The following is a 13,543-nucleotide window of genomic DNA, read 5'->3' on the forward strand; positions in this document are numbered from 1 at the left end:
GGTAACCCCACATACAGCGCATTACAGTAGTCCGGGCGAGAGGAGACCAGAGCATGAACTACTAATGGGAGCAGAAGGTTAGGGAGGTAGGGGTGCAACCGCCGTATCAGATGGCGTTGGCACAGTGCTGCCCGGAACACGGCTGACCCTTGAGCCTCCATGGACAGCTGGGAGTCTAAAATGGCCCCCAGGCTGTAGGCCTGGTCCTTCAGGGGCAGCCACACCCCATTCAACACCAGGTCAACCTCCCCCAAACTCCCCTTGTCTCCCACCAAAAGCACTTTGGTTTTGTCGGGGTTCAGTTTCAGCGTATTCTACATAAAGCAAGATGTTAAAACAATAAAGTAGCAAATCTAAAAACAGCTTAGGACAGAAAGACGGGTCAAGAACAGCTCAGCCACAGGTTAACACTTGTAATTTGCTGATCAGTTATTTAACGTTCTGAAAGCACCAAAGCCATCTGGGTCCAAATCCTTTTTTTGCAGATAGAAAAATAGAGAGTTTCTCTGGGTCAGGAATTCAGTAATTAGGGCACTACCAGTAAGAAAGCCTTAGATCTTACATCTACCTGCTGTGCCTCAGATTGTAGGGTACTTGCCACTGAGTTTCCTTGGAAAATCTTAAAATGGGGGGAGGAAGGGAAGATGAGAGAAGGCATTTTTTCAGATAACAGGGATCATTGAGCTGTTTAAGGCAGGGACGAGGAATCTTTTTCCTATGAATGGCCACTGACCCTGGGAAAAGTCCATCGAGGCAGTTGTTAGGCAGCACCAGAGCCAATGGTGGGAAGAGCCAAAACCAAAAGTGTTTACCCCTTGTAAAATTAGACCCTGGGCCACAGTTTAGGGAAACCAACAGATAGCCAATGTAGCTCTTTCCAGATCAGCATAAGGTGAGCCCACTTCTGCTGTTACCCACCCTTCAGGATAGGGTGGTTCCAAATCAAAATACCACTGGAACATTATGAGGCTCTGAGGCAACACTGCACTTTGTTACTAAACCCTTCCACTAACAGATCCTTCCTGTCAGCGCAATTCAGCTCCAGAAACATGTAAAGACCGTAGAGCAAGGGTGCAAAGCCTCAGGCCAGAGGGCCAAATCTGACCCCCCCTGAGCTCCCCAGATCGCCACCCCCCTTTCCCCCAACCATTTGGTGGTTTCTTGGCTTTTGCACAGTTTTTTTCCCCTCCCATTCTATAAGGTTGAAATGGCCCTCTTAAGGCTTCGTTACTGGCAGTAAAAGCTTTAAGTTAAAATATGCTGGTATTCTTTGGTATTTTGACCCTGCCCGTTTTGCCTTTGGCCCTGCCCACCACTGCAATGTGGCCACCAAGAGCTTCTCCAAAAAGGAATGCGGCCCTTGGGCTGAAAGAGGTTCAACACCGTCCTCTATAGAGAGTTTTCAGCTCAAAGGGAATTCTCCATGAGGTTCTAAGGCTGCTCTTTTAGAGTTTGGATCCTGCTGCTTTTACTTTGTTGTATTATGTTTTAGACTTTGGAACTGTAGACTTGATTAAGTATTATAAGCTGCCCCCCACCCCCTGTATTTATTTAAAGGAAGGGATTTACATTTCTATAATAAATACTGTACATTAAAAAATACTCTCTCTTGGTTGGAAATGCCCACTCATAGAGGACAAGGGTTTTAGAAACCTTAATTAAATTACACTTTTGCAACTACTTAATAAGAACATGAGCCAGGTCTTAAGTTTGCTTTGCCTGGCTACTAGCCCCCATTTATATAGTTTTCTTTCAGATGCTTTTCACAGATTATTCTGTAATTAAATTGGAAGACAGGCCTTGATGATAACTTTGAACTGCACCATCTACAACAATAGAAAGACAGCTACCCAGACTTTGTTTATGCTAGTCAGTATCTTTCTTCCTTTGAGATTCAAAGGGTATTTGTTCAGAAGGCAAACATAAGGGTAAGCCCAATTCCTCAAAAGAAACAATTAATGTTATTGTAGAGCGGAAGCAGCCCATGAAGTCACTGTTGTGCCAGCGTATGCTAGATGGAGTCTTAACAGTTTGAAATTACATTTCTATTTTGCAGAGTTGAAGAAAAAGCTTGTAAGTATAATCTCTCGCAATCATTCATTAGAGCCCTGCTGGATCAGACCTGAAGGGTTATCTAGTCTAACATCCTGCTACCCCCTGTGGCCAACTAGATATCTCTGGGAAGCCACAAGCAGGGCATGGAGGGCAAGAGCTCTCCCCCAATATTGCTTCCTCCCAGCTGGTCATCAGAAGCATAATGCCTCTGAACCTGGAGTTTGCACATAGCTATCATCCCTTCTAATAGTGAACTCAGGTGCTGAGTGCCAACAGGAATGTAGCCAACTTGAGGCCACTGAGAAACAGGATAGTTTTTAGCAGGCTTAGGGAAACCCTGAGGTCTGCAATAGTTTGGAGAGTGGGTATATATGGCAATGTTTTCTTGCAGATTCCACTTGTCATAACTAGTAGCCATCGATAGTCCTACCCCCCCCCACAAATGTGTCTAATCACCTTTTAAAGCCATCTAGTGGCCATTTTCTTGTGGCAGCAAATTCAAAAAGTTAACTATGTGCTGTGTGAAGAAGTACTTCCTTTCATCTGTCCCGAATTCTCCTCCAAGTCAGTTTCACTGGATGATCCAGTGGGCTCTCCCACACTGGAGGCATTCAAGACGAGGCTGGACAGCCATCTGTCAGGGATGCTCTGACTTGGATTCCTGCACTGAGCAAGGGGTTGGATTTGATGGTCTTATAGGCCCTTTCCAACCCTACTATTCTATGATTCTATGATCCACAAGTTCTAGAAATAAAAAGCACTTACTTTGGGTTGCTATCTCTTTTACAGAGGTACCTACCTGCTCAAAGAGATTTTTATCCATAGTGGTATATTTCCACTAGCTGTGATCCAAAGCAAGCATTTATTTCATTAAGAGAGCAATCCTATGACCCCTAGGCTGCATCTGAGGGGCCATAGGATAGTTTGAATTCCTGGATCTGAGGTTAGCCACAGTGAAAATACCCGCCTAGCAAAAATAGAAGCATAAAGGGAGAAGCACAAAGGTGAAGATCGCCTTCACTGTGCCTCCTGTTCTGCTCCGGATGGCTGTAAGCTTCCGAGTTTGTAGGCTTACCACCATCCCCATAGAACTGCATCCTAGGTTTATAACTCGCCATTGAATTCAAGGCAGCAATAGGGTCCCAGGAAGTCTCCCATCCAGGCACTGACCAGACCCAGACCTACTTAGTTTCAGCAAGATTCCATCATCAGGTGCCTCCAAACCATGCATAACACATCCCCACATAATGAAAAATAGTGGTAGAACTAGCATTCATTTTTATTTCTTTTATCATCACCATTCATTAATTACAAATACAAATCCAGATCAAGTTTTGATTGTACATACATACTTACATATCATTCAACAATACAAACATAAATGAAGTATAGTGTCTGTATTATAATTCCAGTTACTTTGTATTAACTTATACTAGCCTATAGTTTGACAATATTTATACTTAAAATGATTCCAATTAATCACAAGGTTGCAGCTTTTCCTGCACCTTACTATTCCAAAACATAACAAAAATAGACCATTTTTCAATAAAGCTTTTATTTCCCCATCTGTCCTCTCTAATTCTAAAAATATGTGCAAGCTTTAACAGCTCCCAGACCATGATCACCCATTCTCTCATTGATGGTGTGTGTGAGAGGAGGTCTTCTGGTTTCCATTTATAACAGATTGCTATTCTGGCGGCTCTTAGCAAATGAATAATCTTTTCCCTATCTTCCTGGGGAGCCTCATCCTTCACGTATCTGGATCGTAAGTTTGCATTCCATTTTTTAAATCTAGTTGAATGGGCACTGCAGCGGCACACACATCACTGATGAAGAGATAAGTTTAAAAGAATGAACAATTTACTAGGTGGAACGAAATAGGGGAGAAAATGGATGGCATCATTAATGAATGATACACAACAGGGGCTCCTGATGCTCCCAAACATGTTCCACAGATCTTTGTGATAGCAATGGGTTCATCAGATGAGTAGGAGCAAACTCTTCCATCTTCTAACCAATACAACATTGTCATTTGAATGCTGGGGCAATGTGATATAGTCCCATAACAGAACTGCTATCTTGAGGGAGGACATTTGGATTTCACACAAATGAGTAGCCATGGTCCATTTTAGCATGCTATAAATCAGGGGCAGGAAACTGCAGGCGGTCTGGGGGCCATTTTTACCCCTGGACACCCCTCTGGAGGGTGCTGATATTTTAAAATTTAAAAATGGCATCTTTAGGGGCTATGGGGCACCAAAAGGGTCAAATTTAGCTTGCAAACAAGCTACTCAGGATACCTGAGAGAGCACCTTCTCCCTTTCCAACCTGCCTGGTCACTGAGGTCATCGGAGGGCTTGCTCCTGGTGGTTCCACATGGACCTATGGCCCAATTGGAGTCCACCTGGAGAAGAGCCTTCAGTGTGGTGGCCCCCTTTCTTTGGAACTCCCTGGCTTTGGAGGTCAGGGCAGGCACCAATACTGTGTTGTTTCCGATGCCTCCTGAAAACAGCACTTGTTCCAGGAGGCATTCCTTAATTGACCAGTTATGTTTTTTATTGGCATTGTGTTTTTTAAACAAGTATAATTTTAATGTGGTGTTTTAATCTTTTTATTCTTTTACTGTTTTATTTTTGTGTCTGTTCACTGCTCCAAAATCTGTTCTAGATATGGAGTGGTATATAAATATTGTAAATGAATAAAATACTTTTGATCCTTTTGGCGCTCTGTAGCTGCTATGGATGCTCCCCCCCCCCCGAAAAAACACTGCCTTGTTGTGGCGAAGGGGCTTGCGTAACTCAGTGAAGCCATAAGCTATGCCGTGCAGGGCCACCCAAGACGGACAGGTCATGGCAGAGAGTTCTGACAAAATGTGGTCCACTGGAGAAGGAAATGGCAACCCACTCCAGTATTCTTGCCAAGAAAACCCCATGGAACGTATCACAAGGCTAAAAGATATGGCGCCGGAAGATGAGCCCCTCAGGTCGGAAGGTGTCCAATATGCTACTGGGGAAGAGCAGAGGGTATTTCCAAGTAGCGCCAGAAAGAGTGAAGCGGCTGGGCCAAACCCGAAAGGACACTCAACTGTGGATGCGTCTGGTGGTGAAAAGAAAATCCGATGCTGTAAAGAACAATATTGTTTAGGAACCTGGAATGTCAGATCAATGAATCAAGGTAAGCTGGAGGTGGTCAGACATGAGATGGCAAGATTGAACATCGACATCTTGGGAATCAGCGAACTAAAATGGACAGGCATGGGCGAATTTAATTCAGGTGACCATCATATCTACTATTGTGGGCAAGAATCCCTTAGAAGAAATGGAGTAGCACTCATAGTCAACAAAAGGGTGGGAAAAGCAGTACTGGGGTACAATCTTAAAAATGATAGAATGATCTCAGTACGAATCCAAGGCAAACCATTCAACATCACAGTAATTCAAGTCTATGCCCCAACCACTGAGGCCGAAGAAGCTGAGGTTGATCGGTTCTATGAAGACCTACAACACCTTCTAGAACTAACACCAAAAAAAGATGTCCTCTTCATCATAGGGGATTGGAATGCTAAAGTAAGAAGTCAAGAAATCACCGGGATAACAGGCAGGCATGGCCTTGGTGTACAAAATGAAGCAGGACAAAAGCTAATAGAGTTTTGCCAAGAGAACACGCTGATCATAGCAAACACTCTTTTCCAACAGCACAAGAGGCAACTCTACACATGGACATCACCAGATGGTCAATATCGAAACCAGATTGATTATGTCCTTTGCAACCAAAGATGGAGAAGCTCTATACAGTCAGTAAAAACAAGACCTGGAGCTGACTGTGGCTCAGATCATGAGCTTCTTGTTGCAAAATTTCGGCTTAAATTGAAGAACGTAGGGGAAACCATTAAACCATTCAGGTATGACCTAAATCATATCCCTGATGAATATACAGTGGAGGTGAGGAATAGATTTCAGGGATTAGACCTGATAGACAGAGTGCCTGAGGAACTATGGACGGAGGTCCGTAACATTGTTCAGGAGGCAGCAACGAAATCCGTCCCAAAGAAAAAGAAATGCAAGAAAGCCAAGTGGCTGTCTGATGAGGCTTTACAAGTAGTTGAGGAAAGAAGGGAGGCGAAAAGCAAGGGAGAAAGGGGAAGATATACCCAACTGAATGCAGAGTTCCAGAGAATAGCAAGGAGAGACAAGAAGGCCTTCTTAAATGAACAATGCAAAGAAATTGAGGAAAACAACAGAATGGGAAAGACTAGAGATCTCTTCAAGAAAATTGGAGATCTCAAGGGAACGTTTTGTGAAAAGACGGGCATGATAAAGGACAAAGAAGGCAGGGACCTCACAGAAGCAGATGAGATTAAGAAGAGGTGGAACGAATACACAGAAGAACTATACAGGAAAGATCTGAATGTCCCTGATAGCCATGATAGTGCGGTCACTGAACTTGAGCCGGACATCCTAGAGAGTGAAGTCAAGTGGGCCTTAGGAAGCATTAGTAACAACAAAGCTAGCGGAGATGACAGTATTCCAGCCGAGCTATTTAAAATCCTAAAAGATGATGCTGTTAAAGTGCTGCATTCAATATGCCAACAAATCTGGAACACTCAACAGTGGCCGCAAGACTGGAAAAGGTCAGTTTACATTCCAATTCCAAAGAAGGGCAATGCCAAAGAGTGTTCAAACTACCGCACAATTGCGCTCATTTCACATGCCAGCAAGGTGATGCTCAAAATCCTACAAGCTAGGCTTCAGCAGTATGCGAACCGAGAACTACCGGAAGTACAAGCTGGGTTTTGAAGAGGCAGAGGAACTAGAGATCAAATCGCCAACATTCGCTGCATCATGGAGAAAGCAAGAGAATTCCAGAAAAACGTCTATTTCTGCTTCATTGACTACGCTAAAGCCTTTGATTGTGTGGATCACAACAAACTGTGGCAAATTCTTAAAGTGATGGGAGTACCAGACCACCTTACCTGTCTCCTGAGAAACCTGTACGAGGGTCAAGAAGCAACAGTAAGAACCAGACATGGAACAACCGATTGGTTCAAAATTGGGAAAGGAGTACGACAAGGCTGCATATTGTCACCCTGCTTATTTAACTTATATGCAGAGTACATCATGAGAAATGCTGGGTTGGATGAATCAGAGGTCGGAATTAAGATTGCCGGGAGAATTATCAACAACCTCCGATATGCAGACGATACCACCCTAATGGCAGAAAGCGAAGAAGATCTAAAGAGCCTCTTGTTGAGGGTGAAAGAGGAGAGTGCAAAAGCTGGTTTGAAACTCAACATTACAAAAACGAAGATCATGGCATCTGGCCCCATCACTTCCTGGCATATAGAAGGGGAAGAAATGGAAGCAGTGACAGATTTTACTTTCTTGGGCTCCGAGATCACCGCAGACGGTGACTGTAGCCATGAAATTAAAAGACGCTTGCTCCTTGGGAGGAAAGCTATGGCCAACCTAGACAGCATAGTAAGAAGCAGAGACATCACCTTGCCGACAAAGGTCCATCTAATCAAAGCTATGGTTTTCCCAGTAGTAATGTATGGCTGTGAGAGCTGGACTATAAGGAAGGCTGAGCGCCGAAGAATTGATGCTTTCGAACTGTGGTGCTGGAGAAGACTCTTAGGAGTCCCCTGGACTGCAAGGAGGTCAAATCAGTCCATCCTAAAGGAAATCAACCCTGAGTGCTCATTGGAAGGACAGATAATGAAGCTGAAGCTCCAATATTTTGGCCACCTAATGCGAAGAGAAAACTCCCTGGAAAAGACCTTGATGCTGGGAAAGACTGAAGGCAAAAGGAGAAGGGGACGGCAGAGGATGAGATGGCTAGATAGCATCACAGATGCAATGAATATGAACTTGAGCACGCCCCGGGAGAGAGCGCAGGACAGGAAGGCCTGGCGTGCTATGGTCCATGGGGTCACGAAGAGTCGGACACGACTGAACAACAAATCTTTTTATTCTTTTACTGTTTTATTTTTGTGTGTGTTCACTGCTCCAAAATCTGTTCTAGATATGGAGTGGTATATAAATATTGTAAATGAATAAAATACTTTTGATCCTTTTGGCGCTCTGTAGCTGCTATGGATGCTCCCCCCCCCCCGAAAAATCCTCCCCTGAAAAGGGAGCAGCAAAGGTTGCATCAGGGGGCACATATCACCTATCCCTGCTATAAACTAATAGTTCTGAAAGGCACTGTTGGATTTTTATTCTTTTGTTAAACCTGCCTTCTGTTTTCAGAAAATTTAACACAAACTACTATACATGTTTTCAGGCTTCTCGATACAAACATGGGGGCTAGAAATGTATATTTTTCAGCTGAACGTTGCGATCTTGGTGATCCCACTTACAGTTTGGAAGCCGCACTGCTGGCTTGCTAAACTGAAAAAGTGTTGGTTGTATGCTCCAGCTAATATACTACATACTGGATTATGGGACCCGTAATCCAACCACCTTTGGAGGGCCACAGGTTTCTCACCTCTGACTTACGCCACAAACCTAAGCATGAAGAAAACATTTAAAAGCAGGAGTGGGGAGTCTGTATCCCCCAAGAGAATGGTGGACCACAGCTCCCATCATCCCAGATCAATGGTCATGCTGGCTGGGGCTGATGGGGGTTGGAGTCCACCAACATCTGGGGGGCCACTGGTTCTCCACCCGTCTTAATGGAAGAGCATTTTGTGAAAAGAATATGCACAGGTCTTGCTTTTATTGCCCCAGGATTAAGGACCATGATTTCAGTGTACTTAGGAAGCAGGCAAACAAACGCCCATAAGCAGCAGCCTGCCAACTACTTATAAACATGCATGTTGTCCTCCAGCATCAAAACAATGCTTTTGATACCAAAGGAAGTTACAGTCTTTCCTGGACGGAACATGGCATGCAAGTTTTAGAGAGACTGAAATTAACAGGAATTCCTCATGCCTGTATACACACACACACACACACACACACACACACACCACTCCCACCAAGGGGAGTGGATATAACAAGTTTAAGGACAGATGTCAGATGACTTCTATAAGCAACAAGAGCATTTTGTTGGGTCCCCCTGCCAGCAAATTAATTGGATTACTTAATCAAAAGAAACTGTTGACAGTTAATGGCTTGCAACTACTCGTGGGGGTTGTTTTATAGGAGATTTCAGTCTCCATTAGCCAATTAAAACGCGCTGCTGAGTGGCGAAGTTTACTTCAGCAAGTACAAGTTAATTTGGTTCCAGCATGAAAGCCAAACCAGCTGCTTGCATCAAGCTGCTGCCCACCACAAGGCTCCAAGGAAAGCTGCTGGCATGAACAACAGATCTCTCTCAGAGCTTTAAATAGGAGCGAGACCACAGGCTTGCTTCTTGCTCCTACATCTTTGCCAAACGCTTCCTCGCTGGAGATGCTGCTTTTCAGCTCTTGGGTGATTCTGATCACCATGTATGGATTTGCTATGCCCACCTCCAAGGGTGCACCTGGATGTGAGAGAATATGCCATTGAAATACAAATATGTCCAGGGCTGACCCAAGACATTTTGCTGCCTGAGACAAAGTACAAGATGGCGCTCTCTCCCATTCTCCCTAAAAATGCCAACTGGGTGGGAAGTTGAAACTTTCTTCAACACTGGCAATGGGACAGTGTCCTCCCCTACACCTGCAAGCAGCAAGCTAGCTGAGGGGGTGCAAGGCAGGCCCCAAGGCCCACAGCTCTCTCCTTCAACATCTTGCTGCCACCTCCCAGCATCTGCCACCTGAGGCAACTGCTTCACTCTGCCTAATGGAAGGGCCGGCCCTGAATATGTCTCAGAGTGAAGTGGAACTAATAAGTAGTGAAAGTGAAACTGAAGATGCCCCAACAACCTCAGTGGAAAACAGCTGACCTCTGTTGAAATAGTGGAGAGGTTCTCAGCATTTCATGCACCATTGCAAAAATTAATTTGTGCAGCCTTCCCTAACCTGGCAGCCTCCAGATAGGTTGGACTACAACTCCCAGCATCCCCAGCTAGCCATGCTATTGTCTTTAAATTTTTACAAGTATTCCAATAAAATGTCTACATTATGTAACAGTTAAATCACATTAAGGGTGGTTTAATTTCCCCTCCCAAATATTTCATGTCAAATACTTGTGGTGTATTGGGAGAAAAAATCAACATGGGATTGTTTTTAGCTTTTTTGTTTATTTTACTTGTATTTAGTAAAAATGCTAAATTAGATCACTCTCTAGTGATTTTCCAGAGCAAACTGAATTTTTCCTGCTGCAATTCATAATCTTCCAGAAAACCCCCCTTCACTGAGTTACATACCCCACCTTCTGAAAAGATTACTGCAATACATTGGCAAAGCATCCAGGTGAAAATATGTCACACCATGTCTGGGTGTTGTGATGTAATGATGGTTTGGCTTGGCAGATGACACTAAATGGGGAACAATCCACATGCCCCCCTGTGCAAAAGGCCAAAGTAATGGAAGGATGGTGGCATGAAAAGAGAAACAGAGGATAAAGTGGAGGAGGCCAGTGGAAACTTGGTCTACTAAAAGGCATGATGCATAAATCTAATAGGGAGGTGTCCTTGGAAAAAAAAACCCAGATACTAAGAGTGGTATTGCACAAAGAAGAATAGGAGACGACAGAAAAAGGATCCTGAAGAAAGGAGCTGGTTGAACATATGCAGCTGCCTTATTTCAAACAAGATAATGGTCCAACTAGTCTAGTATTGTCTCTAATCTGACTGGCAGTGGCTCTTGGGCCTCTAGCAAAGTTTTTCCCCAGAACTGCTACATGAGAACGTTTTTGATTGCAGATGCCGGGGATTGAATCTGGGACCTTCTGCATGCAAAGCTTGTGCTCTGCCACTCAGCTATGGACCATCTCCCCCAACGGCAACACAATGTAGCATGATTGTCATGGGCAAATGCTGATCGTGGTTGTCAGAGGTGAATCCTGGGCATCAAGAGTAGAAATCGAAAGGGCTACTGTGAACACACCCCAATTAATCTGCAGTCCTACCATGGCCCTGCATCCTGATCTTAAGTACATTTAGCTTGTGGGGTTGATTGCTGTAAGAATTCCAATACAAAAGCATCTTGATACTTGATTGAAAAAAAAAACGGAGAAGTGGATAAATAAGGAAGGAAGAGGATAGTTTCAATATATCCAATTCAAGGAGGAAAGGTTTAAAAAGACACTTTTGTTGCCTATCAGCACAGGATGTTTGCTCAACTGTTGAGACTGCCTCCAGTTAAATGTTTCCAATATCCAGAGAGCAGCTCAACCCTTTGGGGAGGGGGGCAGGTTAGTAAGAGGGTAGCTAATGGGGACAGATGTCACAACTTTTTATGTACCCCCAAATCGTTCCAGCCACATCTCTTTTACTTACCAGTCAGGGATTCACAGGTCAGCTCAAGAAGTGACCCAGCCTTTGAAAGACTCAAGCTACAAGTCACAGAGAGACAGTCAGACTCCCAAACAGAGGAACTGAAAGTCTTGTGCCCTGAAGAAACCACAGCTTCTGTTGACTGAAGACAGCAGAAAAACAAAAAGCTGACTCAAGGGGGGCGGGGAGAGGAGGAAACCAGGTCAGAGGCCCAAGCAGCTTTTTGACTTGCTTTGACGGTTATTTTAATGCTCTTCTCTAACGCAATGGAAGAAAGTATCCAGATACCAGTTTTGACATGCAATTAATATGTTGGTCAGCTTTGTAGTTAAACAGGACAAGTTATCAATTTAAAATATTTGGGGGCAGCCTGACTGTGTACTACTACCATGCAGAACAGCAGGTAGGATGCTTGAGCAAATGCAGCACATGAGATCTTCAGATCTGTTGAGAAATGTTACAACCAGGTGTGAGGACCTACACTATGATAAGCTTCCACATGAGGGAGTGAGGAGTCAGCAATGCAGCAGACCCCTCAGACAGTACTGGGCAAAGGGCTTGGGAGGAGGCAGGGGCTGTAACCCATTGCTTTAATGAGTCTAGAAACAGGGCCTTCTCAGTGGTGGCACTTACACTGTGGAAATCCCTCCTAGGGAAGGTTTAGCAGGCTCCCTCTCTTCCTGTCTTTTGAAAGATGGTAAAAGGCAGCTTCTTTAATTCAAGCTGGCTTTTAATGAGTATCCTGCTATTTTTATGATGTTCTTGATGAAATTTTATAATGCTTCTGGGTTGGGGGGGGTGTTAATACCAAGGCCCTCTTCACATAAGGCTTTTATCGTGAACTCATGATCAGTCACTCACGGAGGTTTATGGGTCTTTTCCATGATGTTGTCAATCTCCAGTGCCTCTCCTGTCGTTTTCAAGCTTTATTCTGCCTTTTTATAAATGGCCGAAAATTCAGTAATAAACATAAACCACCATCAAAGAGGTGGTGTATTTCTGGAATCGTGAAATATTGCAGCACCATCTACTGGCTGTATAAATGAAACATAAAGAACTTCCCCATAAAGGAAACGCCCCACCCCACCAAGGGGGAAGCATGTGTATTGTGCCAATCATAATCCTGCAAAGACTCCGAAAGACAAAGCCCTGGTAAAGGAGCGGGATTTTTGCTTCAATGCAGAGAAGCCCTAAAACTATGAAAATCTTATTATTCCTGTTCTCTTTTAATGATCTGTTGTTTTATCATTGTTGTTTATTATATTGTACTTTATTGTAAACTGCTTTGGTTATTATTTTAGCAGGTATACACAAGAAACAAAATCAAAACTAGACTAGGATCTAACTTCACATTGCACATGCACACAGGTAAACAAAACTGCTCTTTTTCCAGTAAAAAGCAGCTTCAGAAAAGTAGTTTGGAGGAGAAGGAACAGACAGGGTGCTTAATCCTTTCCCTGCTTCAAACTGCCTTCTTCAAGCCTCTTTTCCTCAGAAAAGCAGCCATCATGGACACAGGTGTAATGCTCTGATGAAGAGGGATTTTGCTAGGGGGGTGTGCAATGTTATTTGCTAATCAGAGCTAGCACAGATTCCATGCTACAACCAAAGAAGAGGGGAAAATGACTGCAACTGCAGGGAACTTTTGCCACGAGAAGCTGGCATTTTACATACTGCTCCTATTTGCTCAACAAGATATTGCAATAGACATTTCAACTAGAAGATACAGCTGAGCCTTGGCTCAAGGCAAATTAGTTTAGCTATCCAGATCAATGCAACTGCTCTGAGCCAGCATGGTTACCCAAATTCATGATGGGTCTGATCTAAAGGTGCCCTTCCACATGCAGAAGGGCCTTCCACTCTCAGAAGGCCTACGTTATGCCTGATCAAGAAAGAGATCTTGGGGTTGTGGTGGACAGCTTGATGAAAATGTCGGCCCAGTGTGCAGCTGCTGCGAAAAAGGCAGATTCCATGTGAGGCGTAATTAGGAAAGGAATTAGAAATAAAATGGCCAATAGCATTCTGCCGTTATACAAATCTATGGTGCAACTACACTTGGAATACTGTGTACAGTTCTGGTCACCGCACATAAAAAAGCATATTGTAGAGTTGGAAAAAGTAC

General features: G+C 43.9%; 1 protein-coding gene across 8 annotated transcripts in view; it reads right to left on the bottom strand.

The window, feature by feature from the left end:
* Window positions 1-13,543, bottom strand: part of TANGO2 (transport and golgi organization 2 homolog) — a 113,981-nt gene that overhangs the window by 83,036 nt on the left and 17,402 nt on the right. Inside the window, exon 1 of one of the 8 annotated variants that reach the window (XM_084819867.1) lies at window positions 11,425-11,565. The exons of 6 other annotated variants lie outside the window; for them this stretch is intronic. The gene's annotated coding sequence lies outside the window, so the exon portion shown is untranslated. Of the gene's footprint in view, window positions 1-11,424; window positions 11,566-13,543 lie in introns of those variants that run through there. One more of the 8 variants, XM_084819873.1, reaches the window with a different exon arrangement.

This window comes from Heloderma suspectum, chromosome 13 (assembly GCF_057233095.1).
Source record: "Heloderma suspectum isolate Gila_16-S chromosome 13, 16-S_ref, whole genome shotgun sequence".
NCBI classification, from domain to species: domain Eukaryota; kingdom Metazoa; phylum Chordata; class Lepidosauria; order Squamata; family Helodermatidae; genus Heloderma; species Heloderma suspectum.